This window comes from Cupressus sempervirens, chromosome 3, assembly GCF_028749045.1.
Source record: "Cupressus sempervirens isolate cs-2001-9-10 chromosome 3, ASM2874904v1, whole genome shotgun sequence".
NCBI lineage: Eukaryota > Viridiplantae > Streptophyta > Pinopsida > Cupressales > Cupressaceae > Cupressus > Cupressus sempervirens.
Window position 1 is genome coordinate 409,821,419 of NC_143120.1, and position 5,360 is coordinate 409,826,778.

A 5,360-nucleotide genomic window follows, 5' to 3' on the forward strand; every position below is an offset into this window, starting at 1 on the left:
GTGTGAGCATCTACATTTCCTAAATAAAAGTCATTGATGATATTAAAATCTTACTTGAAAAAAATTAGAATTATAGTAGTCCTTCCTCAAATAATACAAACATCATATTTTATGATTCCTATAGAAGACTAAAAATATAATTTTTTATTTATTTACTAAACAAAGTTTTAAATTCTTGAAACTTAGAATCCGAGCATAGCATCAAAACTTCCTTCAAGCTATCATCAATCCTATCAAAATTAACCCTTCAAAATCCAACAAGTTATCTTAAAATTGTTTTGTGGGCCTCCTCTTAAAGAGGGGAAGCCTCCAAAAATAGGCGTATGCCGCTTTACGTGGCCAACACACGGTATTCTTTAGTAAAAGGCGAAAGAATAGTTCGCTTTGTGTTGACCACGCGGCTCCGTGAAAATTATAGAAAGCATGCTGGTGCAATATGCGACCTCCACTCACCTTACTTTACTCAAAAGAAACAATGTGGGACTAACATGCAGATGACACTTTTGAAAGCTGTGAGATCCACATCACAATATTTGATTCAATTCTCAATCTATCCAATTTTGTGGATATTATGCGCTCCAAAAGTGCACGTCTATTATAGATGTTCTGAAAACGTTTCCAACAAGACCAAATATTCTGTGTACATTCTTTTATCCTTGGATACCTCTGCATACTCTGTTCAATAGCTACGATTTTGTCGCAGGAAGATATCTGTTCTAATTAGGCTCTTTAACTCAGAACTGAAGTATTTGTCCTAATTAGAGCCCGCAAGATAAACATTTGGCAATGCTTTAAGCCAAGGCATAGGGCCAAATAATCATTAAATTTGACAAGAGAGACAAATAATTGACTGCCTTCAAATTTGATTATATCGTAAATCGTTGAGGGTGTACAACTGAAGGTGGTTAATAAACAAATAAATTATGAATTAGATTGTCAATGTAAGTAACTAAATATGAGAAATTTAAATAACTTCAAGATTTACAAATTATCATCTTGACATTAATCAGTCAAGCTGAGACCAACTTTGGAATCAGAAATGAGTAGGTATTATACAAAAAAATGGATACTGCTATCTTTCCTACAAATTGTACCATCGACTAAATTTCAAAAAAATGAAAACACAATGAATTTTTTGAGATTTTCAGCATTTGATCTTCATGATTTGTATATTTTGTGATTGAAAACAACAAATTTTTTGAGAAAATTTCACTTTATTTTCGTGAATCTGAAAAAGAATCATGTTTAATTTCTTTTTTTGTCTTTGGTGCATTTTGTCTAGAGATTAGTTAGCGCCCAAAAAAACTCAGTCCAAAATCTCAAATCGTCATAGAAGACATTAGTGTAAAATGTAAACGAAAAAGAAAAAAAATATTGATGGAATAAAGGAAATCTAACATGTAGAACATTCATCATAGGTATGACAATTAAAATATTTTTTCAATCTTGCGAAACAAAATTTAACCCCCTGATGATTTAAAGTGAAAGAGCATCATTCGTCTAGATATGAAACCTATGAGAAATGCAATATACATGGAAGTGTATTGCACATCCCTCAATTCTCATTTGATGTAGCAATAAAGGAAAAATTAGAAACTTTTTTCTAGGATTGACAATGCTAAAAGGAAAATTAATTTTTTTTTTTAAATGTTTTTTTATCAGTGAAAAATAATAAAATTGTAAAGTCTTACAACATTTTCGTTAAAAAAATTTTTTTAGGAAGCAAAGCTCCCACAATAAACCTATCAACTTAATTAATCCATAAGACATCTTATTCCAACTTAGAAATGCCAACTTCATAATTTGTTCAATTATAATGGTGGTGACAGATCTATGCCACCAAATTGTTTGTGCACTTAAAAGGAAGTATGCTCTTGGGGCCAGGCTCTCTCTAGACCTAGACCTATGTCTCAAGAGTTCATTCTTGATGACCTTGCCTACATCTCTTTGTGTAGTTTGTTATGTTGTATAGATTGTGGTTCTATTGATTTGAGGCTAACCTATATGATACTACATGTTTTTGTAGGTCCTAATGATGCCTAGTAAGTCAAAGAGTAAAGTCAAATTGAAGGGCTAAGTATGTTACAAAGGGACTCCAACATCAACATACAACAAATGTTCTTTCTATTGTGGTCTATGTTTATGATCTCAATGCAATTTTAGTATTCATGTGTTTATCTTAAAAGTGCACATTTTTCTTTCATTTTATGATTTAAGTTTAAATTATAAATAAAGTGTTGTATGTTTTAAATTCATAGTTCATATGTTTCTCCCATGAAAATGAATGATATATATGTTTTTATTATTATCCCATAGGCAATCATAAAGAGGACACACAATCAATTACAATTAATCAAAGTGTCACTTTAAAGATGAACAGACCCAAATATATATATATATATATATATATATTAGAGTGATCTCATTATCAAGTTAATTAGTGGCAACACTAGCATACATGTGGCATACAAGCACTAGTGCAATTCAAAACTATGAAGTTTACACTACTTGTAGAGAACTATAGTCTATTATATATTGAAATTAGTAGTAGCATATCAAATTTAACATCCCTAGGCAATCTTTATTATAAGACTATCATAACTATCCTTCCAGTCAATAAGATCATGTACTTGTGAGATTAGCATAATCTATACGAATCCTAGTTGATTACTTTTGGATTATCTTGTAAGAGAAATTTTAACATTTAATGATAAGCTTGTGAAAGAAATTTTATCATTTTATTCTAATGTTAAAAATTCAAATAGTCTAATCCAAAAGTTAATTATATAGTTTATTTTCCTAACATTTTCAAATCAGGTGCTACATACTACAAATTCTCTAAATAGATCATAATATTTGAGAAACATATATGAACAAATTGCAATCTTTTATTCTCAGTAACCTATACATACCATGTTCAAAAGCTACTATTTTGTAATGTGCAGGTATTTGTCCTAATTAGGTTCTTATCTCAGTACAAAAGTATCTCTCCTAATTAGACCATGCAAGATAATGGGTATATAATTGAAAATACTATGGGTTTATTAAAATAAATTTGATAAAACATTGTCATTTTATTATTTTATTGGCTTATATATTTAATAAAATATATATGGTATGGGCTTCTATATTTAATAAAATACATGTTATGTAATACAACTTTTAATTATTTTTATACATTGTTGAGTTCAATAGAACTAGACATTAATATTAGCTTGGTTAATCAGTGATTATATTTTATATTTTTTACATTCACATATAAGTACTATTTAAAGGGAAAGAAATTTTAGTTTAGGTTTCTTCATTTCTTGTAACCTACTATTATATGATACATATTACCACTACCTATTAAATTTATAATTCTCATAATAATTAATGATAATAAAAAGAAAATATATGATTAAATATAGACATTTGGTCAATAAAAAAATCCTTTTATTGTATCAATTATATTAATTAAATATGTTTAATTAATATAATATTTTTTATAAACTTGATATAAGTAATATTTTATATTTAACTAAATTTACATATTATAATGTGTTTAAATTATGTAATAATTTAATAAGATTAATTATGTGGGAAAAAAGAAAATAGATTGCATAGAAATATTGAAGCATCTAAATTATATTTGCAATATAGATACATCATTTAATAAATACAATATTTATATAATAACTAGCAATCACATCTTAAGGTGCACAATGGGTATGCCAAAGAGAGGTATAAGGTCAATTAGAGTAAAATATATCTGAACAAAGAAGTAATTGCTACAAAATAACTATGTATCTTAATCCCAAAGCCTAATTCAAACTCTAACTTTAACTTGATAAATTTGAACAATTATCTTAACCCTAACCTCTATAAAACTTCTTAACTTTATCCATAAAACTAACCACATACCTCAATTCTAACTTAAATGTCAACGTTGACCAAATCCTAATGTTAATGATGACACTAAAAATGATGTAAACCTTACCCCTAATAGTGATTTTATCTGTAACCCTAATCCTAATGTTGAACTATAACTACAATTGAAAGCCTAACTCTAATCTTGAACCTAATTCAACTCTAACTTTAACTTTATAAATTTGAACTATTAACCTAACCCTAACCTCAATAAAAATTCTAACTTTGTTAATAAAACTAACCACTTGCCTCAATCTAACCTAAATCTCAACCTTGACCAAATCCTAACCTTAACGATGACACTAAATATGATGTAAACCTTACCTCTAATCATGATTGTATCTATAATCCCAATCCTAATATTGAACTATAACTACAATTGAAACCCTAACTCTAATGATGATGAAAGCCATCATGTAAAACCAAGCCCCCTCAAACATTATAATCCTAAGTTCTAAAACCTAAACCTAAGCTTGATCATAGTACAAAGCATGACACTAATACAAAAGTTACAATTTTTTAACAAGTGGAAATTTTAATATGAAAAATTAATAGAAATAAATGAAATTTAATAATTTAGAATTGTAATATGTGTGTGTGTGTGTGTGTGTGTGTGTGTGTGTGTGTGTGTGTGTGTGTGTGAGGCTGAGGCCCTATAAATTTTATTAATAAATAATTTATGCAAAGACTCCATTTAAACGAGAACTGGTAAGAAAGAATGGAGAAGAAAATCTCCAGTTTTTTCCAGAACATTAGTCCTATACATTTAACAAATTTATAAGGGGCATACTCTAGTTACAATTATAAAGAGATGCATTACATTTATTGGCACTTTCCATCGTAAAATTGTTTTAGTTTGAAAGGATTATATATAAAAATTTCCCTTTCGTACTAGGGGTCTTCAAAGGGATTTCCTTCCTTTTTATCCTTTTTTGAGTTGAGTCTTGATCTGAGCTCGGATGGTTTACCGCATTTTTTAGATTCTATCTATATGCGAAGCTTCTCTTTTTTGTTTCAATGTTCTCCCTTGAACCCTTGTGTCTGTCAAAAACTTCAAGCTTGTTTATAACCATTAGTCTTAAACCTAACATGAAATCTATAAACTAATTAACTTTATAAGTAAGAATAGGGTTAGTTTTAACAACAATATACAATGAGTTTACCTATTTTGACTTTTAGTTCTCAAATAGTTGTAAATATATTTTTATAGATAAATAAAATATTAAAAAATATTATATTTTGATAGAATACACTTGAAAAATAAATTATAAAAAGGATAGATTTATATTTAAAGGAAATTTAATATCTTTTAATCATCCTTTCAATACAACCATTCACCCAAATCTAGGATTTGATCACTATCTAGTTAGACTAGAAATAGGTGAATCACAAAAATTATCGAGAAATCCATTTAAGTGTGCAAAAATGTGATTTCTAGATAAAGAATATCT

General features: G+C 28.1%; 1 non-coding gene across 1 annotated transcript; it reads right to left on the reverse strand.

The window, feature by feature from the left end:
* Positions 1 to 284: 284 nt before the first annotated feature.
* LOC149566745 (U5 spliceosomal RNA) lies at positions 285 to 403 on the reverse strand. Its single transcript, XR_016363129.1, has one exon. It is a non-coding gene; the product is annotated as a U5 spliceosomal RNA (small nuclear RNA).
* Positions 404 to 5,360: the final 4,957 nt, after the last annotated feature.